Genomic DNA, 24,812 nt, shown 5'->3' on the forward strand with positions numbered 1-24,812 from the left:
TGTGTGTCTATGCTTTTATGTGTATATATGTATTTTGTTTGTGTACATCTTGTATGTTGTACGTGTGTGTGTGTGTGTGTGTTCCTGTCTGCCTCGGTGTTTATTACTGCGACTGTCTGTGGGAGTACATCTCAGATAGGTGTGCAAATTGCTTGGATTCCTCTAGGACCCGGGAGGAGCGCTGTGCACTCGGGCTACGCCGGGCACGTCAGTGACTGAATGTACACGGAAGAGGAGGAGGCGGAGGCTGCAGCCAGTCAGCGAGGTACAAAGAACTGGGCATTCACCTTTAAATCCGTCCATTTAAAAAAAATACTTCCCACTCTCGGCGCCGGCTCCAATGGATCCCATCTACCTGAGTCCAGAGGCGGACAACGACCAGCGGGCTTAAGCTGACACCCCAGGTAAGAGGAGAAATTCACAGCATGTTTCTGTCTCTCTCCTTTGCTTGCTGCGAGCGTTTGCTCTGAAAGTGTCAGGTGGCGCAGAGGCACACTGTATCTGAGTGTTTATCTGAAACACTGACAGGGCCCAGTTGCTGCCACAACCGACTCGCCTCCCTTCCCCTTCCAACCAGACGGGGAGGCAGGAGCCAGCGGAGGTGCAAGCTCCTCTCGCCGTGGCTCTGCCACGGGCTGTTCGCGTTGAATGTTCAGGATAATATTCCAACACACTCTGTAGCCGGAGCCATGAATTCCCATTGCGTCCTGTCTGGGACCAGAGCGCAAGCGCGGGACTCCATAGCACACGCAGGCACATTCAGACAGAAACGGTAGCATGGTTATATCGGGTTTAATATTGTTTAATATCCCTTTTGTTACCAACCCTGTAACCACAGGGAGCCCGGATAACAAACGCACCGCTTTTCCAGCAATGTCCCATTTCAGGCTGTTGATGAACCTTGCACCTCCGAATGTCAGTGGGGTTACATTTGGATGAGAAAACATTTAAGGGCTTTTCAAAAAAATGTTATTGAAAGTTGAAGTCTGGACACTTCTATTAAACGGAGAAGTCAGTTTTTTCCTCCTTCCTCCCAGCGAGGCTTCTATCACGAGTGGATGGGATACGTTGCGTTTACTCAGCACCCACAACATGTAATTTTACAGCCAACGAAATCAACAGTGCGTTTAAACCCACCAGACATTTGCTCGTAGTATCTGGTCGGATGTAGTTTCCTGAACTCAACATGTGTCTGATTGATTTCTGGAATGTTGACTGTTTACAGTCCAGCAGCCTCCAATTTAATGCTCAGTAGGGCTGCAGCTCCCAGTCGTGCGAAGAATCTCATGTTGAGGACTCCATAAAGTTAAGAGCCAGCCGTCCCGGTACTTCTGGGTAACTGAGAGATAGACTGGTATTCTCTTCAGTTCAATGGACAAACTTTAACACCAAACACATAAACATTGGAGCTTCTGCATTGTGTGGCGAGACGTTCTGCAAGCTGTAACGGTCGGTCCCGAGAGGGGGGTCAGGGGACGTTACGTGTTTTTGGAAGATGTTACAACGATCAAAGTAGACACAGTGTACAGTTGAGCAGCTTCCAGTCACCTGTCAGACCTGATCTTGGGGACTTCGGGTTTTTGGAGGCCTCGAGGTAGCTTGGTGTGTGTTAACTTGCGAAACATTCTCCAGCGACACTGGCACGCAAGGGATTTATTGCCCGTTCCTGGGAGAGGGCAGTGGGGAGCTGTTGTCTTGTCTGGGTCCATCCCTTGTGGTTAAGGTACATCCACAGTGCAGGGCGCTTTGGTACAAACCAGAGGCTTGAGAGATCACACCCGAATGAGTTAACCAGGTGGCTCCGATCTTGGTCACATCTGGGCCAGACCGGGTCAGCAAGGCAGATCTCCCTCCCTGAGTTGTTGCCGAACCAGATGGATTGTCACACAGTCAAGGTCACCATTGCTGATACTATGAAGAGATACCTGGGTCCACTCCACGACTAGGCTGATGCTGTTGCTGGGTTGTGTTGGGTATCGTCAGAACTCTACATTATGATTCTTCGCAGCCAAGACTGCTTTAACTTTGGGCGAGGAGCAAGCGTAGTGTTGAGCTAACGTCGTGTAGTTTGGTTGGTGCTGAGGTCGGTGTCTGGAACGACTGGATTTCCTGAGGGTTCTGGTAATGTGCTTTGAGCAAAGAACATACAGAGCGGCAAAGTTCCGCTTCTTCCACCTGCAAAGTTGTGAGTGGCGTGTCATTGGTATCGAAGATCATTGTGGCCGGGAAACACAGGACCTTACCTTGGGTGTTTGTGTTGGACTGTTGCAGTGCTGGTGTTGGTAAATTGGTTTATTATTGTCACATATACCAAGGTGCAGAGAAAAGCTTTGTTTTGCATACCATCCATACAGATCATTTCATCACATAATTGCACTGAGGTAGTACAAGGGAAAAGCAATAACAGAATGTAGGATAACGTGTTACAGATAAAGTGCATTGCAGACAGACAATAAGGTGCAAGACCATAATGAGGTAGATTGTGAGGTCAAGAGTTCATTTTATCGTTCAAGGGGACCGTTCAATAGTCTTACAACAGTGGGATAGAAGCTGTCCTTGAGCCTGGTGGTAGGTGCTTTCAGGCTTTTGTATCTTCTGGTGGGAGGGGGGAGAGGGGAAAATGTCCAGGGTGGGTGGTGTGCTGCACTTCCTGGATTCACTTACAGGACTATTTTAGAAAAGGGGGGGGGGGGAATACTGCGGTCAGTGGGCGTGTGAAGCCAACAGTCCATGGGAAGCACAGTCACCCATCAGGGGTTTTGCAGACGGTTACGCACCTGAAAAGTGGTTACATTCCCAAATCATAGGTGGTCCCCGTCCGTAGAACACTACAGCACAGAAAACAGGCCATTCGTCCCTTCTAGTCTGTGCTGAAACTTTATTCCACTAGTTCCATTGACCTGCACCTAGTCCATAACCCTCCAGACCTCTCCCATCCACATATCTATCCAATTTATTCTTAAAACTTAAGAGTGAGCCCGCATTTACCACATCAGATGGCAGCTCATTCCACACTCCCACCACTCTCCGAGTGAAGAAGTTCCCCCTAATGTTCCCCGTAAACCTTTCCCCTTTCACCCTAAAGCCACGTCCTCCAGTGAAGCACTGCTGTAGAAGTAGTGGGTGGAGCTTTGCAAACTTCCAGTGGGCCCAGACCCCCTGTAATCTGCCAGTCCTTTCACGTTGCTCTGATATTAAGGGGAGGGGGTTTCAGAAACCATTCCACAAGGGAAAGAGAAACAGGAGTGGGGACCCCTTTCACACTGCCCACTGAATAGTTCCAACTTTTTTTTTGCTTTTATTTCAAATTTCCAGCATCTGCATTTTAAAAATGTTCAGTCTGTCCCATTGTGAAATGTATTTTAAGGTTTGAAATGACTTTTCTTTTAAAGTGATTAGTGATTTGTGAAGACCGGTGGAGGAACGTTCATCTAATTCTTAGGAAGGGCGAGGTTGAACTATTAAAGAGAACCAGTCCTTTGACAGCGAGAACACGTCTGCCCGGCTTGTGAACCCACCCGTTCACCTTGCACGGGCAGGCGTTGTTGGCCACCACCCAACGCAAGGAGCTCCAAACACTTGCTTTATTCGGCTGAAGCCTGGCCGGGTTGTCCGAGAGCAGGAGGGTGCAGTCGGGGAAAGGACGTGTCAAGGAGCCGGAGGCAAGTAACAAGACGAGATGTCAGGGGTCGCCGGGGAGATGGGAGGGAAAATTGCGTCTCTTCTGCGAACGGGACGGTGGAGTTGGTTACTACTGCAGTTATTTAAGCTCTCGTGTTTTCCTGGATTGCTATACCGGCCAGCGCATAGGATTAGTGATGTCTGGGTCCCGAGAACTGGAGCGGACCCGGACTCGAAGCCTCTACTTGGCGCCTCTCGGGGGTCCCAGCCCCTACCAAGTTCTCAGCGGAGGCTGGGTGGGGGGGGGGGGGGGGTGGTATTCTGCACAGGGGTGGTCGTGATATAATTTTAATTTTGCATATATTCTGATGGAAATGATGTGCACACTTGAAACCATTTTGTTAAATGGGCTTACGCCGAAGCACGCTCAGGTTACACTGGTCAGTTTGCTCTCTTGACCTCTTGCTTGTCGCTGACACTGGTTGAACACCTCCAAAGACAGCTGAACGAGTGAGCGAAGACTGATAATTGAACAGGTCAAGACTTGGGGGAGGGGAGTTCTTTTTCATCTCACCAGAACAAAAAGGTTCAGGATCAACCGAAGGATAATAAAACATTATTATACACAAAATGCTGGAGGAACTCAGCAGGTCAGGCAGTATCTATGGAGGGAAATAAACAGTCGAGGTTTTGGATCGAGACCCTTCAGGACTGGAAAGCCAGAATCAGAAGGTGGGGGAGGAGCACATGCAGGCAGGTGATAGGTGAGTTGAGGGGACAGGTAAGAGGCCAGATGTAGGTTGGAGGAACAACACCTCATATTCCGCCTTGGTAGTCTCCAACCCGATGGCCTCCACATGGATTTCTCTAATTTCTGGTACCCCCTCCTCTCTCCTACCCCCTTTTGCCCCCCTTGTCTTCCCTCATTCCTGTGGCCCTCTTCTCTTTCCCCTTCCCCCAGCCTCATGACCTGCCCATCTATTCCCCACCTCCTTCCCTTTATTCCAGGGTCCACTGCCCCCTCCTACCGGATTCCTCCTCCTTCAGCTCTTTGCCTCTTCCACCTATCACCTCACAGCTTCTTGCTTCTCCCCTGCCTTCCCAACTCACCTACGTTTACCCCCTCTCACCTGAACTCACCTATCACCTGCCAGCCTGTGCTCCTCCCCCTCCCCCCACCTTCATATTCTGGCTTCTGCCCTCTTCCTTACCAGTCCTGATGAAGGGTCTCGACCTGAAACATCGACTGTTTATTTCCCTCCGTAGATGCTGCCTGACCAGCTGAGTTCCTCCAGCATTTTGTGTGGGTTGCTCCAGATTCCAGCATCTACAGAATCTCTTGTGTAAAACATTATTGTTTTATTCTGCAGGTACAATAACATTATTGAAGGAAGCAGCCCAGTTGGATAAGATTATTATGCAGGTACAATAACAACTTTTAATGGACAGTTGGACGGGTACATGGTTTAGAAGGTTCTGGGCCAATTAGGACTAGCTTGGATGGTGCATTTTGGTCAACATGGACCAGTTGGGCTGAAGGGCCTGTTTCCGTGCTGTATGACTCTACTTGAATGGTGAAAGACTGTGCGAACAGTTGCACAAAGTGATTTGGGAATCCTCATACATGACGCACAGAGAGTCAGCAGGTACTTGGAAAGGTGCATCATGTAATCGGGATGGCCAGTGGAATGTTGGCTTTTACTTGAAGGGGGTTGGAGTATTAAAGTAGGGAAGTACTTGTGCAAGTGTACAAGGAACAAATGAAACCACATCGAGAGTACCGAGAAGAATTTTGGTTCTCCTTATTCAATGAAAGATATTATTTCATTGCAAGTGTTCAGAGAAGTTTCACAAGTAGGACAATCCTGGGGACGGAGGGATTGTCTTATGGGGCAAAAAGCTGACCAGGTTGGGTCTGTATTCAATGGAACTTAGAAGAATGAGAGATGATGGGATTGAAACACATAAGATTCTGAGGAGGCTGGACAGGGTAGATAATGAGATGCTCTCACTATTGGGAGAGTCTCGAACAAGGGGACATAGATACAAATTAAGGGCCAGTCATTTAAAACGGAGGTGTGGATGTATCGTGGCTTGGTACGGCAACTGCTCTGCCTGGGACCACAAGAAACTGCAGAGATGTGTGGACACAGCCCAGCACATCACAGAAACCAGCCTCCTCTCCATGGACTCTGTCTACACCTCGCTGCCTTGGTGAAGCAGCCAGCATCATCAAAGACCCCACCCACCTGGGTCATTCTCTCTTCTCTCCTCTCCCATCAGGTAGAAGATAAAGGAGCCTGAGGGCACACACCACCAGGCTCAAGGACAGCTTCTGTCCCACTGTGATAAGACTATTGAATGGTTCCCTTATACAATGAGATGGACTCTTGGCCTCACAATCTACCTTGTTATGACCTTGCACCTTATTGTCTACCTGCAATGCACTTCCCTGTAGCTGTGACACTTAATATTCTGTTATTGTTTTTGCCCTGCACTACCTCAATGCACTGTGTAATGAATTGATCTGTACAAACAGTATGCAAGACAAGTTTTTCAATGTACCTCGGTACAAGTGGCAATAATAAATCAATACCTTCTGTCCAAGGGTAGTGAATCTCTGGCATTCTCTGCCCCCAAGGGTGGTGAGGCCAGATCATTAGATACATTGAAGGAGGAGAGAGATAAATATTTGAAAGATTGAGGGTTATGGGGTTGTAGGGAGAGTCTAAGGCTGAGTAGTATGGTCTCAGGTAGAGGCACCCATTTAAGACTGAGATGAAGAAAAATATCTTCTTGCAAAATGTTGCAAGTCTTTGGGAAAGTTGTGAAGGCTGAATCATTGAACATAAGCAAAGCTAAGATGGATAGAATTTATCTGTGAGGGAATCAAGGGTTACGGGGATAAGGAAGGAAAGTGAACAAGGAAAATTGAATCCAGGTGAAGCAGATTTGAGAAGTCAAATGGCCTACTTTTCCTATTTCTTCTGGTCTTATGGACACAATATTCGCTTCCAATAGGGAAGGGAGTCAGAATTGGTTCTGGATGAGTATTAATCAGTCAACATGAGGACGTGTGTGGATCCATAGAGTTATGCAGCCAATGCCAATTTTTCAATTACTCCACCCTAATGATTGTCAGCTAATCCCAATATTGGAGTAATGTTGAACTCGTTTGTGATTGGCTTTATAGAATCCCCTCCTCTGATTTCAGCATTTGCAAAATTCTATCACTCACTGACTCATCTTTTACAATTATTTTGCAGGATTTTTAGGAGTAAGTGCTTGATCTTAATCTACTGAAGTATTGATGTGGCTGCTTTGATTGTTTGTCATGCACAGATTTCTATTCTATTGATTTAATTTTATTTTTAAAATGTGTAAACTGCTGGTATGCTGTTAGCTAGGTTAAAAAAAGCTAATGATCCATTTGAATCACCTTGTCTCTCAGAACAGCCTTATTTGGTCATTTGACTCTTAAGCAACCTTTGACAATGTTAAACACACCACCATTCTCCAAACCCTTTCCATGCTTTTCCTTTTAGAAGTGACAGCACTCACCTATTCCCTTATCTGTTCAATTGTAGCAGAAGCATCACCTACAATGGCTTTCTTCCTACTCCCGAGATATCTGCTCTCTTCAGTTCTGGTCTCCTTGCATGGAGACCTCTAACTTATTTATTCTATTGACAGCTATGGCTTCACTTTTAAATGCCTTGAACTTTGACATCACATCCCCCCATACCTCTCTCCTCCCCCTTTATGCTGCTTCAAACCTGATTCTGACCAAACTTTTGGTTATCTCTATCAGGTAGTTTCCAATCAAATTCTGTTTGCTAACTCTCCCGTGAGATGTCCGAGGATGTTCAGGTGTTAATTCAATGAAAGCTGTTACAAAGATTTTATTTTCTGACTTCACTTTCAGTTGGCTTAGTTTGAATCTCAATATTGTGTCCCTGACATGTACATTGAAACCCAAGTGAATCAACAACAAACTGCAATTATAATTAAAACCAAAACAATTGATGCCAATGAAGTCTGGCAGATGAAAGTTATGAATTAGTTGAAGGTGAATTTAAGGTTAATCATAAGTATTGGGAAGCAAAATACATGATTATTTTCTGAAGTTATCATAAGTACCAGCTAAGTCACTGCAGCAAGATTGGCAGAATGGTTATTAACAAAAGCAGACGTAGCAGCCAGCATAATCGAAGACCCCACCCACCCGGGACATTCTCTCTTCTCTACTCTTCCATCGGGTAGAAGATACAGGAGTCTGAGGGCACGTACCACCAGACTTAAGGACAGCTTCTACCCCACAGTGCTAAGACTATTGAACAGTTCCCTTATACAATGAGATGGACTAAGACCTATGACCTCATGACCTGACGATCTACCTTGTTGTGACCTTGCACCTTATTGCACTGCACTTTCTCTGTAGCTGTGACACTTTACTCTGTACTGTTATTGTTTTTTTTACCTGTACTACATCAATGCACTCTGTACTAACTTAATGTAACTGCACTGTGTAATGAATTGACCTGTAAGATCAGTATGTAAGACAAGTTTTTCACTGTACCTCAGTACAAGTGACAATAATAAACCAATACGATAGATACTTAGCTGTTCATGCATGACGGATGTAACTAGGAAGGTTACCATTTATTGTTCATTACTAATTGCCTCTGAACAAAGGCAAAAATGAATCAGCTACATTAGTTGGTTTGAAGTCATATATATCAGACTGACTTCCCTGAAAAATGTTTGTGAACCAGATTTTTTTCACCATAGTTCAGTAGTTTCAGTATGAGTATAATGGTACCAGCTCTTTAATTTCAGATTTATTTAATTGCATGAACTTAAATTCCCCAGTTGCCATGGTGGGTTTCAAACTTGTATCGCTGGATCTATGGAGGGAAATGGACAGTTGATTTTTCTGGTCAAGACCCTTCATCTGGACTGGAAGAAGGAAGGGTCCAGTCCTGATGAAGGGTCTTGACCCAAAGCGTTAACTATCCATTTCCCTCCGGATGCTGCCTGACCAGCTGAGTTCCTCAAGCTTCTTGTGTGTGGCTTCAGATTCCAGCATCTGCTGTCTCTTGTTTCTCCACTGTACCTCTGGATGCTGGATTTCTAACTTAACCACTATATGACTGTGAGTACATTTGGGGCTGTCTTCATTGGAAGCATCAGCAAAGTCCGCCAACTTCCACATCCTCAATGCCTCTGCACATTCCACAACTCCAGTTATTATCAAACTCTCTTTTTCTCCCAGTGGTCTGATTCACAGGCCCATCCTGATGTCTGAAGCTAGGAAGTCATCCAAGCCCTAATTATCCTCTTATTTGCTGTCCTATAATGAGTTGTGAAATCCAGGCAGACACCCTAATGCACTATCTTTTGAATGCAACTTTGAACATGTCTTCTCACTTGGGTGTATATTAAGTTTCCTGTAGCAGGGTGGTTGTCATTGATCTAACTAATGTAGGTCCTTAATGCAGCATCAAAGTGCAGAGTATCTGGTCATGATCATTTGTGTGAGTTGGCTACTGCATCCTGTGCAGTACAAGAGTAATATGAAAGCAAAAAAGAACTGCAGATGCTGGAAATTTAGAAATCGAAGCTAAAATCCTGGAAATGCTCAGTAGGTCAGGCAGCATCTGTGGAGAGAGAAACAGTTAAAACCTTAGTTCTGACCAAAGCAATTGATCTGGAACATTGGCTCTGCATTTTTCTCCATAGATGAGCATCTTCAGCATTTTCTGGGGGTTCTTTTTGCTCTGCAGCACAAGGGTGACTGCACTTCATAAACTGCAAAACATTTATGGGGTCATGGATTCATGAAAGACACCATATTAGAAGGTCTTTCTGTCTGCCATTGGCTTCTTGTCCACCAATATCTTTTGATACCCTGACACTTTTGCATTTTGCCCTCCCTTGGGTTCACACCACTCCACTAACCCCACCTTCCCCACAATGACCCTTGTAAACCACACCCTTAGTCTTCTAACAGTGCATTTGCACAGCATCTTTCATCACTTCAGGAAGGCGTAATGAATTTTAAAACCAGTAGAGGTTTTGAAGGGCAGTCACTGATGTAATATTGGCAATGAGGCTGCCAATTTCTACACTGTAAGCTCCCAGAAACAACAAGGTTTTAATAATTGGATAATCTGCTTTGGTGATTTTGATGAAAGAATAAATATTGTTGAGCGCTGGGCTAACTTCCCTACTGTTCTTCAAAACTGTGTCATTAGAATGTACTCCCTTCAGATGTGAGAGCAAAGACAACCTTAGACAAGTCTTTCAGTCAAGAAGTAAAACTGTCAAAGTCAAGTGTATTGTCAGATGCACAAGTACATGTACACACAGGTGCAATGAAAAACTTACTTGCAGCAGCATCACAGGCACAGAGCATCAGCTAAGCAGCATTCACAAGAAAACACAAATTGAACAAAAAATATACACTACTTTTACAAGAAAGAATACAATTACAACAAAAAGAAAGTCTATTTTAGTGTAAAGTGATCACAGCGCAGTAATCTCTCATTTATGCCCTGAAGGGTCAGATTTAACTTGTGTGCTCAAGTCTATGGAGTGGGACCTGTAACTTCTGAATCTAAAGTGAGGGTACTGGTGACTGAACCACAGTTGTAAGTAGATATTTCCAGATGCAAATGTGTTTTCACTATGAGCCCATATATGTGAAGGTAAATGAACGAGGCTTTCAAGCTACCGAGAGGATTGGATGACTTGGAAAAGCACACATGAGCAGGTATTGGGAGTAATTGTGACTCAAAATACAATAATGGAAGATGTGAGCATAAAATCCCAATCTTTAAGCAAGAAGCAATTTAATAAGAGTCTCCCGCTCTGTTTCCACAGAGGACTGATTATTTGGAATTAGCTAAGAGCTGAAGAAGTTAATGCTGTGTAGTTATCAAGAACACTGTGAATACAGAGTTAGAAGCAGATGATTAGGATGATTAATTGCTGCAGAGCATGTTAAGTCAATGCAACTACAGTGAGTCCTGGTTCAAAGACAGGAGTGGGTGCAGAATTACATCTGTAGTTATGGGACTAGGAGGGTATGCTGGAAATTTACCTCTGGAGACTCGGAGCAGGAAGGCTTCTCAGGAGGATTTTTAGAAGAAAAACAGACAGGTATCAGAACAGTATAGGAAACTATCACCTTGTACACACCAAGCGTTATTGGATCCTTTATGCCAGTCTCTTAAGGAAAATTTTGCCTAAATGTTCTGGTTGGTCAGGTAAGACTGAGCACACAATGGGCAGCAGACAAGGGCTCACAGGTGACATCTGATGACCAAACAGGGAGAAAGGGTATTTGACGTTCCAACCAGAGGTGCCTCTGGATTTGAAAAGGGAGCCATGATTTGAGGGTAGCAAAAGGGGGCAAAATTCAAGAAAAGTGGAGTAATATTTCTGGAAAATCAAAATTGCAGCAAAGGAAAATCTACCAGTGGCTTGTCTGGTGATTTTTGCACATCTTTGTCGGAGAGTGTCAGAAAATGAGTGACAAGCCAAAGAAAATGTTGTCCCAATTTGAAGCCTTTCTTCCTTTCTATACACTGCATCCAACTAAAAATGAGGAAAACAAAAGATCTCTGCAACAATTTTGATCTTTTCCGAAAAATCATAAAGAAGAATATTTTGCTTTGGTGATAACAAAAATATCACTAAAATTCCCTTGGTCTTGACTTGCATAATGCCCAAGAGTGGAACATGCTCAGTGTACAAGCAAGACAGAAATAGACACTAAGGCTGCACGTTTTAATGAAGTGCACTCTGCTCCAATTGCAATGCAGGCACAAAGTAAAGAAAATAAAGTAACCATGGAAGAGGAAGCCATTTCATTCATTGTTTCTCATCTAACAAGAAAAAGAATATTTGGCTCCTGACCAAATCGTGTCTTCAGGTGCAGTTCAAAGAAGTGCAGTTGAATGGTTCTGTATTTCCATATTTCCTTTCAATGTGGGAGGAAGCCATTTATTTCATCAAGCCTGTGCTGGCTCATAGAGCAATCCAATTCCTCAGTAATTTTCCCTGTAATCTTTTTTCCACATGTTCCACCCCCCAACCCCCCCAACTTCTAATTGCTACAACTCACCCACACACAAGGGGCAATTTACATTGGCTAATTAACCGACTAACCCACGAGTTTTCCGGATGTGGGCGGAATCTGGAGCGCACGGTCACAGAGGTAAGGTGGAAGCTTCACACAAACAGTACCTGAAGTCAGGGTTGAACCCAATACATGGAGCTGTGAGGGAGCAGCTCAACGAGACCTGCAGTTCATGTCCAGAGTTGAACTCTGCAATGCAGCTAAATGGAGGCTTGGAAGGGCTGTCAAGTTTTATCTCCTTGTGTCAATTAATGCATGAGAGCCCCATATGATTGGCCTACAGAAGTTCTCTCTGTGTGTAAGGAAATTGGTATTTGTGAAGTTGTCCCCTTGTATTGCCCAGTTGCACTGTAGTGATCAGTTCCTTAATGTTAGCCTAAACTAGGAGAGAATTCATGGAGGTTGTTGTCCCAAAACAGGACCTAAGAACATGCTGAAAAGTAAAAGAATTAATCAGATTTCTTTCCATTGTTGCTTTGTTTTCTGTGGAAGTCTACTCCATTCACTTAAACAGGAAATGTTATGCAAGTTTGAATAGATTTTCCCTTGGGCAGTTTGCACCTGTTTTATGGTTTGTTACTTGAATTGAAAAAAAATCTCCCAGAGTTTCGTTTTCAGTACTCTTTAGTGTCTTGTTTGCTTAAGACTGATTTTTCTATGATAAGAATTCTCTTAAACATGATCAGAATCTGAATCATGTTTATTATCACTGACGTATGTCATGAAATTTGTTTTGTGGCAGCAGTACAGTGCAAGACAAAAAAAATACTATAAGTTACAAAAATAAATAGTGCAAAAGAGGAATAATGAGGTAGTGTTCATGGACCATTCAGAAATCTGATGGCGCAGGGGAAGAAACTGTTCATGAATTGCTGAGTGTGGGTCTTCGGTCTCCTGTACCTCCTCCCCAATGGTAGTAACATGAAGAGGGCATGTCCCGGGTGGTGAGGGTCCTTAATGATGGATGCCGCCTTCTTGAGGCACAGCCTCTTGAAGATGTCCTCGATGGTGGGGAGGGTTGTGCCCATGATGGAGCTGGCTGAGTCCACAACCCTCTGCAGCCTCTTGTGATCCTGTGCATTGGAGCCTCCGTACCAGGCTGTGATGCAACCAGTCAGAATGCTCTCCATGGCACATCTGTCGAAATTTGCAAGAGTCTATGGTGACATAACAGATCTCCTCAAACTCCTAATGAAGTAGAGCCGCTGGCATGCCTTCTCCGTGATTGCATCAATGTGTTGGGCCCGGGATAGATCCTCTGAGATGTTGGCGCCCAGAAACTTGAAGTTGCTCACCCTTTCCACTGCTGACCTCTCAACGAGGACTGTTGCGTGTTCTCCCGGCCTCCCCTTCCTGAAGTCCACAATCAATTCCTTGGTCTTCAGTTGAGTGAAGTTTTTTGTTGCGACACCACTCAACCAGCCGATCTATCTCACTCCTGTACGCCGCCTCATCGCCATCTGAGATTCTGCCAACAACAGTGGTGTCATCGGCAAATTTATAGATGGTATTTGAGCTGTGCCTAGCCACACAGTCATGAGTGTGGAGAGAGTAGAGCAGTGGGCTAAGCACGCATCCTTGAGGTGCACCTGTGTTGATTGTCAGCGAGGAGGAGATGTTACTACTGATCCACACTGACTGTGGTCTCCCGATAAGGAAGTCGAGGATCCAGTTGCAGAGGGAGGTACAGAGGCCCAGGTTTTGAAGCTTGTTGATAAGTACTGAAGGGATGATGGTGTTCAATGCCAAGCTGTAATCGATCAACAATGGCCTGACGTATGTTTTGCTGTTGTCTGGATGATCCAAAGCCGAGTGGAGAGCCAATGAGATTGCGTTTGCTGTAGACCTGTTGTGGCAGTTGGCAAACTGCAGCGGGTCCAGGTTCTTGCTCAGGTGGGGGTTAATTATAACCATGACCGATCTTTCAATGCCCTTCATCACAGTAGATGTGAGTGCTACCGGGTGACGATGATAGTCATTGAGGCAGCTCACCCTGCTCTTCTTGGGCACCAGCATGATTGAATCCCTTTTGAAGCAGTTGGGAACCTCCAACTGCAGCAGTGAGAGGTTGTAGATGTTCTTCAACACTCCAACCAATTGGCACAGATTTTCAGTACCCTGCCAGGTACTCCATCGGGACCTGATGCCTTGTGAGGGCTCACCCTCTTGAAGGATGTTCTGACGTCAGCCTCCGAGACAGAGATCACAGGGTCACCAGGTGCTTTGGGGATTTGCACAGGCGTAGTGTTATTCTCCCTTTCGAAGCGTGCATAAAAGGCATCGAGCTCATCAGGGATTGAAGCATCACTGCAATTTTTGCTGTTAAGTTTCGCCTAATAGGAAGTAATGTAAACAGTAGGACTAGCATGTTTAAAAACAACCCAAATCAAGAAGTCCAGAATCTCAAGCTCTTGTGAAGTTGGGAGATGGGATCCAAATTCAGCAAAATATATCTACTTTGTAACACTGCTTGTTTACAGATTCTAGCATTCAAAATTGTCCTAAATTTGCACAGATTACAGCAACTCCTGACAACGTCTATTCACAATATTAAATTCATTCCCCTGGATATAGACTTAAAGCAGGTTTTTTTTTCCCAGATACTTTGCTTCTAGATGGTAATTACGTGAGTTTAATAAATGTTCACACACAACAGGTTTTCTGTCAGTGCCCAGAGAATAACGGCAAGTCTTTGAACTTGACCTGAGCTATTGATTTAAGTTGTTCCAGTAAGCCAAGTATTACTTTTGTTTGGAGACACAAGAGACTGTAGATGTTGGAAATCTAGTCCAACGCACACAATGTTGGAGGAACCCAGCAGGTCAGGCAGCATCTATGGAGGGAAATGAGCAGTCAACGTTTTGGTAGGCCCCCTTTCCTCACCTGCCTGTCACCCTCACCTGGATCCACCAAACACCCACCAGCTCTTGCTCTACCCCTTCCCCAACCCACCTTTTTATACTAGCTATCTCCCTTCTTCCTTTCCAGTCCAGATGAAGGGTCTTGACCCGAAATGTCAACTGTCCGTTTCTTTCCATGGATGCTGCCTGAGCTGAGTTCCTCCAGCTTTTTGTGTGTTTCTCTCTATTACTTTTGTTTAATAGGTTTCTAGGCCTTGACCATTTTGGAGTTTATATTTTCTGATTGAAATTGTTGGTTGAATTTTATTACATTGCATTCTGGAATCAAATTGGTTTATTGTTGTCACATGTACTGAGATACAATGGAAAAACTTAGTTTTGCAAGCCATCCATACAAATCATTTCAAAATGTGGGTACACTGAGGTAGTACAAAGGAAAAGTTGCAAGGGTCATGATGAGGTAGATTGTGAGGATAAGAGTTCATTTTTGTCGTATAAGAGGTCCATTCAAGAGTCTTATAACAGTGGGATAGAAGCTGTCCTTGAGCCCAGTGGTACGTGTTTTCAAGCTTTGTACCTTCTGCCTGATTGGGGGTGGTGGGGGCGAGAAGAGAGAATCCCTGGGGTAGGAGCAGTCTTTGATTACGTTGGCTGCTTTTCTGAGGCATTGGGAAGTGATCTCTCTTCTGAATACCACGATCCTGTCCCTAATTCCTGTGAAAGCTTTTGACCAGTAGCCATGAACAGCATTCAGTGCTTCTTGTTTGTGGATTGGGTTCACTAGGTGGTCTAGTGTGTACATGTTTAAGCCAACTGATGAAATATCAATACTTTAAAATCCATTATTATTTTTGAAATATTATGAGGCCGTAATAATCCATAAGAATTTTATGGTCAGAGGTTGTTGAACATTAATTATGGCAGGAACTTTATTGCTAAGAAATGGAAAAATTGACATTTTTAGCCATTCAATGTTGCTCTGAGACACCTGAATTAATGTTAAAAGCAAAGCAAATTTCATCCTGTGGTGACAACTTTAGCTTAGCACGTACTACTGTGCCAATGTGAAATTTTCTACTTTCCTACGAGCCATTGTCAGGGGTTCTGGATAATGAGTAATAATCTACACTTTATGCTTTAGATTCTTAACCATTGGTGGCTGAGATACATGCTTGGGTACTGTTTTACTGCAAACTATTGCTCAGATTTCACAGTTATAATGATAGAAAAATGGAAGGCATTTTGCCACCATTAAGGTGTAAAACTGACAGCGGACTACTTGAGCAACCACGTACGCAGTAAAATGCAGAAATCCAGAAATTGCTTCCAAAGGTTCCCTATACCTCTACAGGGAGTGCTGATCTGCAACTTTCACTAGCATGTTCTTCAGTGATCTATAATTACACAAGAATTTAAAGTATTCATGAATTATTGTTGCCCTTTACTGCATAAGGTGCAAGTGAGTTTTTAAACAATTCAAACTGGTAAATGTGAATGTAAATCTTTGTTTTGCATGCACAGTCATGTAGCGGTTAGCCTAATGCTATTACAGCGCCAGTGACCCGGGTTCAATTCCAACTGCTGTCTGTAAGGAGTTTGTACGTTCTCCCCATGTCTGCGTGGGTTTCTTCCTGGTGCTCCGGTTTCCTCCCACATTCCAAAGACGTACGGGTTAGGAAGTTGTGGGCATGCTATGTTGCAGCCCACAAGTGTTGCCACTCTTCTGGCACCAACATAGTATGCCCACAACTTCCTAACCCGTACGTCTTTGGAATGTGGGAGGAAACCCATGCAGACATGGGGAAAACGTACAAACTCCTTACAGACGGTGGCCGGATTTGAAACCGGGTCGCTGGTGCTGTAAAGCGTTACGCTTATGTGGGTTGTCATTCTCTCAAGTAATTGAAGAATAATGGATTTCATCTTGTAGCTTAGACATGCATATTCAAACCTTTGATTTCAGGCTGCGTTAAGTACTTAAAAGTATTAATTTGATTTGTTCTTTTTGCTTCCTGACCTGGCTGATCAGCTTGTTTGAACAGATGCCTGACAGCGGCTCCTATTAAGGGAAGTTCACTCCACAAAGATTGCTAGGTCTTTGTGGTTGCTTTTCTTTGAGGACAGTGACGAATGCCATCACTTCACCATTGACTGCAATATCTTGACCAGTCTTTAAGGACCATCGTATCCTTGACAGCATTGATTTTTTTTTCCTCATTGGAAACCTCTTGTAAATATTGCTCCTTGACTTCACAAGGCATAACAGCAACCACCTAAATGAAATGAATGCTTTAGTTGGAGAAAGGATGCTTTAATTCGGACACTGTTGCAAAGCCAATGGACCAGGAAAGCCTAATGTGCTTGGAGTATCTTCTCCGAAATGGGCTTGTGCTTGTGTTGGGGGGGTTGGGTGTAAGGACCTACATCTTACAGCAGAAATTGCTTGCCTTTTAGAGCAGTGAGTTGAGTCTGTGTACCACAAGACATGAATGCATAGTGTCTGAGCTCTTGCGTAAGGATGAACAATGAGCTCGACAATATTGATGAATAGCTCGTGTTCCAAAACACATTCACTGTTTGTTGTAGGAAGAGAAAGCACTTATTTTCTGGTGTATTTCATCACTGCAGTTGCAAAGCTCCCTCATGCACTGATGATTTTGAAATAAAATACTCTTCACGCCCGCTCTAATTGAAAACATTATCACACTGGCTGTGAATGGAGGTTGCCATTTATTATACATTTGCTGCTTAAAATGAATTAAGTCAAAAATATGTGTTGCCAAATGCTATTTAACTAAATCATCTTTATGCTAAATCAAAAGAAAATGAGTTAAGTAGGCAAGTGACTTATTTTATGGCACTTGTGCCCATTTCTACATCTTTATCTTTACCTGCAAATATATATTAATTTCTCACTGGCCACATTTTTGTTAGGGCTGTTTTTCTTTTAATATAATGTTGAGTCAGTATGAGAATCAGCACTGGTATGAATCCACAACTCCTACCTGCAGCCTCTGCAAATTTTCTTCAATGTGACTTTTTTTGCATTTGTGATCCAAATAAAGACAATGCTATTAGCGTGCAGTTGGGGTAAAGGATTGAGGGAGGGAGAAGGGAAGCTGCTCAATAAGTGTTTGATGTGCTGAATATTTGGAAGTGAATTATTGGAAGAAAATGATGGGGAGGAAAGGTGGGAATGTGGAAGGGAGATTGGCTGATGCTGAGAGAGCCTCTAGCCTCTCCTTGAAGGGAAAGCTGATTGGAGCAGAAAGAGGTGTGAGTGTCAGTGACAAGGGAGGTGGAAAGAGCTTGATGGGAGTATAAGGTTAGTGGATAGTGAATGGGTAATCAGCAGGTACTGAGATGAAAAGAGAGAGTATGTAGTGGATGAGGAGAGGTTCTGAGATCTCCCTTTTCTCCACAGATGTGCAAATGCAATGTTTTTTCACCCACTGAACAGAAAACCATGACTACTTCTGTTTATACAGTGTCTTTCTACGTTATTAAAATTGCCCAAGCTAGTTCAGTGGAGCACTGTCATATAAAATTTGGGACTGAATAACAGGATCAAACTTGGTAAAAGGAAGTGAATAGAAAATGCTGGAAGTACACAGGAGGTTGGGTAACATTTGTGAGAAGAGAAATGGAGTTAAGCCTTTTGTCAGAACTGACAAAGCCTTTCTCTCAGCACGCATGCTGTCCGAGCTGCTGAGTATATTCAGATTTTCTCTTTCTATTTCAGGTTTCCAGCATCTGCTGTATTTTGCTCGGTCAAAAGACTTGTTTTAAGAGTTCAAGGACATTGAGAAGCTCAAGGATTGACCATAGTCAGAGACAGCTGAAATAGAGATTAGCTTGAGTATAAAGTTCAAACCCAATCCTAACTGAGCCTGAGGATGTATTTATTGTTTCATATCAAACACCCCCATTGCCACAGTATATGAATCTCAAGAATGCTATTCACAAGCCGTAATATTAAGCAGCTCTTCTTGACCTGAACACAGTACAAGGCTTGGCTGAGATGGCATGACTTGACCTGACCTGAACCAGAATGTTTTAGCAGAATATACACCCCTCTCCTGGCCCAAACCCAATATATAGAGCCAGGTCTCCTCAGGGTTGAGTTGGGTCACCAGTCCCCGCACTTGAGGCACGGTTGTCTGTAGTGGAGTAAAAGAAATTGAAGAATCAGATTTTGGAGACCTTAAGGGCAAGAAAAGGTTAGAGGTTGAGAGGGATAGCACCAAGAAAGGATTTGAACACGAGAGAGGAAGGCAAAAATCAAGAAAGAAACCAGAGTCTCTTATGTAATGTTGACTTCCGACACATTGAAAATCTTGTTTGCACTTAGAGTTAAGCATTCTGGTGTCTATATTTAAAATGAAAATTACTTAAGGCTGCCTTTTATGGAACACTTTCATTGTGATTACGCTGGCTGGTTTGTAGGTGCACTGTTCTCTATTATAACTGTGGACAAAGGATTTTACGACAGTAATACAAAGTGTGTTTAAATTGTATACTCGATTGCATGTACATCCCCTTCCTGATTCCTCTTCTGATGACTGTCCTGCAAGCAACATCATGGGAGATTGATGAGCTTGATATAATTCTCAGCCATGCCTCTAATGCCTCTTATTTTGCTTGGGGAAAATTTCATTTGCTGTTGATTAAAGCATTCATGTTAATTCTTCTAGATGAATAACAGTCAACATATATTCAACCTTTGATAAATGGATGCAAACAAGTGCTCTGCCGTACAAAATTCATTATCTGCTGCTAAAAGCTTCTCAGCGAATTATCGGAATCATCTGACTGATGCCAATAAATAATATGTTCATCTACATTTTAGAAAACTCAAATTAAATTATGGCTGGTTTATTTAACACAAATTTCAAATGAATTAACCTTTCTTTGAAACAACTTACACTCAATAGGCTTTGAATTTTTTTTTTTGCCTTTCATTGGAATGTCTGTTCAGTGAAGTTTACTGTCCATTAATAATACAGCCCACAGCCATTGTGAGAGTTTTGCCTTCACATCTTCAACTGAACTTACTTTCCAGCGACAGAAATTTCCATCCTCATTACAAGGAGCGCTTCTGCATTTGAAGGTGCCTCAGTGGATTGGAAGTTAGCAATATTGCCCAAGGTCTTGTTACCTTGCCACTGATGCTTGTGACGTGATGCAAGTTTCAAAGTCAAAGTTGAGTTTATTGTCAGATGCACAAGTACATGTGTGCACAGGTGCAATGCAAAACTTACTTGCAGCAGCATCACAGGCACAGAGCATCGTGTGTGCAGATTTCACAAGGAAAAACATAAACACAATTTTTTTTACAAGAAAAAACAATTAGAGCAAAAAAAGATAAAGTCCACTTTAGTGTAAAGTGGTCATAGTGTTGCTGAACTCTAAGTGATTAGGGTTGTGCGTGTTGGTTCAAGTGCTGGTTGGTTCAAGAACCAAGTGGATGAAGGGAAGTAGCTAGAAAATAGTTTAGGCTGGAAAACGATGATTCTGTTCTTAGTAGCCATCCAACTTCAGAAGCTCGCTGCTTTCTGTTTGGAGTTCGGTCTAGTCCCTAATGCTCGAAGATCCTGATTGTGAAATTTGTTGTTTTGTGGCAGCGGTATAGTGCAAGACATAAAGACACAAAAGTTACTATAAGTTACAAAAATAGTGCAAAAAAAATTAACGAATTAGGGGGCAGGCACAGTAGTGTAGCAGTTAGCGTAACCCTATTACAGTGCCAGTGACCCGGGTTCAATTCCAGCCACTGTCTGTAAGGGGTTTGTACGTTCTCCCCTTGACTGCAATGGTTTCCTCCGGGTGCTCCAGTTTCCTCCGGGTGCTCCGGTTTCCTCCCACATTCCAAAGACGTACGGGTTAGGAAGTTGTGGGCGTGCTATGTTGGCACTGGAAGCACGGCGACACTTGCAGGCTACCCCCAGAACATTCTACGCAGAGATGCATTTCACTGTGTGTTTCGATGTACATGTGACTAATAAAGATATTACATCTATATCTTGGTGTTCATGGGTTCAGCCTCCGCTCTTGCATAACAAACTGACTCCAGTTGCATTCTGTGCACGTGAAGCACATGGAGCAGCTTGACTGGGAGCCTTGTCCTGCTCTTACCCTGGATGTTCTGTTTTGTACTTGCTCATTAAGAGTTCAAAAAAAAAACCAACTGAGTGGCATAGACCCCCAAATAAATTAGATGATACTGCAGTCAGCATATTAGATCACATGAGCAAGTTGACTGGCCAAGTCTGAATCTGCCCTTGGCCCTGGAAACAGAGAGGGCAAGATTCCCTTCACCCTTGTCTGGTTAAAAATGAACTGTTGGCCTGTTCTCGTTGTCACTGCAGTCCCTGGACAGCAGTTCCCTTTATAATGTGTGATGGACAACGAGTGCAGCATGCTCAGAGGAAAATATGACCCTTGGACTTGTGGTTTCCAAAGCACTTCAAAACAGTGTGCCTTGTCCCTTTTTATCTGGGTCTGTTCCAGACTAATTGAAGATTTATAGTTGTAATTAAAGCATAATTTCATTGTTATCATACTTTTTGAACATCAGGGTGGTTCAAGACAAAAGCTGATTGTATTGTATCAGTTCAGACAATGGGTTGGATTAGTTGGTGTGGAGGGGTGGTCCCTGCCAAGGAGGCTGTGGTTCTCTCTGCTAATGTGACCTTGAGCATTGTCGTGTGTCTAAGAGTGAGTGTGCCTTTATGAATATAGTGCATTATGTGGTAAGCCTATTGATAATTGTACCTGCCACTTCTGTTGGTTGAGAGTTGAATGCCGTCAATAAAGGATGTTTTTTAGGTATCTCCACCTTTGTTAGTTGCTCATTACGCAGTAAGAGCCTGCAACACTCCAAGCATCAATGTTCATTTATTGCATTAATTCGTGTTCTCTGGTCAGGAAAACAGACTCCTATAGTGTTAAAGCCATCATAAACTTTCAACTAACTTATAAAAGGTTAATAGCAGTCCAATTGTCATTTTAAAAGACAGCAGATTAAGATTAAAGCATCCAGCTAAAATATGTGTGGTTGGAACTGAATCTGCTGGAACTAAGGGCAGGTCTGGCACAATTTTGGAAGGAACGTGAAAAAGAGCTTGCAGTTACAGCTATAAATTATAAACTGAAGGAAATCTTCTCCAAACTTACGACAACCAAGTGTTAAGTGGATAAAGGCAAAATGTACATGAGCCAACCACCATTGTAGAAAGGTAGCAAGTGTGCATAAGAGCCCGTGAACTGATTGTAAACATTGTTGAAAGGCACTGAACAGTATTGATGAAATACGAAGGCCCTAAACGTTGGAGGAAGCTTTGCTCATAGCTTAGAAACTACGGGAGCAGAATACCCTCTTTATTTACAGAGTCTAAGTACTGCCTGTGTGGTGAAGAAAAGAATTCTTCCATTGGAAGTAATATAAATTTAAAAAGTCAATGGATTTTAAATTGGAGGGTTTGTCTCCTAGTGGTGTGCATTCAAGGGTCTAATTTGCCTTTCTGTCCCTACTTTCCATCTGCCCTTGGTGAATAAAATGTGCCTTTTCTGACAGAAGTCTTATTATTGGATGTTGTGACCAGGCATCAAAATCAAAGAACAGCCAATAAAATGAGACACGGAGAAAAGGCAAAAAGAGCTTGGAAGTGGATGAGAAATGAGTGTAATCTGAATGGGAGAAACCCTGAACAATTGAAATCTGAATTGAAGGCCTGTGCAAAAGGTGCCTGTGAAGAAGTGTATCAGAGTTTGATATAAAAACAGAAAATGTCAGAAGTGCACGTTGCAGTTGTATAAGATGTTGGTAAGGCCACACCTGGAGTATTGTATACAGCTTTTGTTACCCTGCTATAAGAAACACCATTAAGCTCCAAAGAAGATTTGTGTGAATGTTGTCAGGATTCAAGGTGTAGGGAGAGGTTGGCAGGCTAGGACTTTGATCCTTGGAGTGCAGGAGACCTTATAGCAGTGTATAAAATCATGAGGGATATAGATAGGATGAATGCAGACAGCCTTTCCTTGGGACAAAGGGAATCAAAAATCAGAGGGCACAGGTTTAAGATGAGAGGGGAAAGATTTAAAAGGGACCTGAGGGACAACTTCTTCACACAGAGGGTGGTGCGTATATGGAATGAGCTGCCAGACATTGGTTGAGGAGGTACAATAACAACACTTAAGAGACACTTGGATGGGTGCATGGATAGGAAAGGTTTGGAGGGATATAAAAAGTTTGCCAAATGGGACTACCAGATGGGCATCTTGGTTGGCATGGACAAGTAGGGCCAAAGGGCCTGTTTCTGTGTTGTATTACTCTGACTTTACTCAGCAGGTTATTCCTGGGGAGAGAAACAGAGTTAATATTTCAGGTTGATGATTTCTTGTTTTGGTTTTAGCATACTGATGTTTACAGTTGGGGAATAGTTGGATTAAATGTCCAAAGTTGGCGGCTGTGATAGGCCGGGGAAATAAGTTTCGGAAAGCTAGAAGCAGGACTGGGTAATACTGTACGTTCTTGTTCTTTACAATCCAGATAAGGTAAAAGGAAGTTGCACTCTGAAGTGCCTTTCACAACATTGCGATATTCCAAAACATGTTACAGCTGTACTTTTTGATCCTAGATAGGTTTACAACAGGATACATGGTGCAAAAACAGGCCATTCAGCCCAACTAATTTTCCTAGCACAATGCTGCACTTTGTCGTTGCATGTACTGAGGTACAGTGGAAAAACTTTGTTTTGCATACCATCCACACAGATCATTTCATTACATCAGTGCATTGAGGTGGTACAAGGGAAAACAGTAACAGAATGCAGAATAATCTGTTACAGTTACAGAGAGAGAATGCAGTCAGACAATAAGGTGCAAGGCCATAATGAGGTAGATTGTGAGGGCAAGAGTCCATCTTGTCATATAGGGGACTGTTCAATTGTCTTATAATAGTGGGATAGAAGCTATCCTTCAGCCTGATCGTGTGTACTTTCAGGCTTTTGTATCTTCTGCCAGATGGGAGAGGGGAGAAGAGAGAATGTCTGGGGTGGGTGGGGTCTTTGATTATGCTGGCTGCTTTACCGAGGTAACGAGAAGTGTAGACAGAGTCCATGGAGGGGAGGCTGGTTTCAGTGATGTGCTGAGCTGTGACCACAAACCTCTGCAGTTTCTTGTGCTCTCAGGCAGAGCAGTTGCTATACCAAGCCATACTTGAGACTGCTCTCTGCTTTTCAAGTTTAAATCATAAGTGTAACTTTCCTTTCTGCATTCCCTTTTCAGTCTAAATGCATCTGAAGTTCATTTCTACTATCTGCCTCAGCAACACCTGATGGTAGTGAGTCCCTCATTCTCATTCCTGTGGATAAATGGCAACCAAGTTGTGCACAGTAGATCCCACAGAAAACCATGAGATAACGGGCACATAATCTGTCTAATGTTCTTGGCCAGAACACCAGAAAGAATCCATCTGCTCTTCGAAACAATATCGCAAGATCTTTCGCGGATGAGATGGCACAAAGACCCTCGGTTTAAAGTCTCGTCTGAAGGACGACCACATCTCGGTCTCTTTGGAGCATCAGCCGAAATTTTATATTCAAGTCTCTGGGGTGGGATTTGAACTTCCAACCTGTTTGGGTGGGATTAAGATCTTGTGACCATTCTATTCAAAAATTGGGGACCTCCTTGGGAACTTTAAAGTTGGACTGTAAGTGATTGGAAATAATAAGTAGCATTTGATCGATCTAAGTCTGAACCACTTACCAAATGCTTTGAAGCTGACATTTTTCATTCCCTGTTGTTTTTAACGTGATGTAAAAAAAAATCACAAGGCAAAATTTGCAATGCAACACATCTAGGAAAGCCAAACCTGAGATGGAATAAGGAGAGTTCCATCCACTTGTGCAGATGAGGTTTATGTTCTCGTATCTGATTTAACCACAGTAATTATGCCTTACACCCCTTCCAACAGTACAAATCAGCATGTGTTTTGGCTTGCTGTCTGAGCAGAGACTTAAACTTCGGGGTGAAGAAGAATGAGTGGGTTTTAACCATAAAGCTGTTCAATCTACGTTTTGTTTTGTTTGATCACTTCATTATTTCGTACCAACCACCATACTCTTCAGAGGCAAAAACAGCAAATGCTGGAGCTGTAGGTCAAGCAGCATCCGTAGAGGGAG

General features: G+C 43.3%; 1 protein-coding gene across 3 annotated transcripts in view; it reads left to right on the forward strand.

Moving 5' to 3' along the window:
• The first annotated feature begins 221 nt into the window (after positions 1-221).
• Positions 222-24,812, forward strand: part of ccser1 (coiled-coil serine-rich protein 1) — a 1,189,492-nt gene continuing 1,164,901 nt past the window's right edge. The window contains exon 1 of one of the 3 annotated variants that reach the window (XM_052043574.1): positions 222-404. The gene's annotated coding sequence lies outside the window, so the exon portion shown is untranslated. The remainder of the gene's footprint in view (positions 405-24,812) is intronic. The other 2 variants (XM_052043589.1, XM_052043581.1) reach the window with 2 other exon arrangements.

Source organism: Pristis pectinata, chromosome 2, assembly GCF_009764475.1.
Source record: "Pristis pectinata isolate sPriPec2 chromosome 2, sPriPec2.1.pri, whole genome shotgun sequence".
NCBI lineage: Eukaryota > Metazoa > Chordata > Chondrichthyes > Rhinopristiformes > Pristidae > Pristis > Pristis pectinata.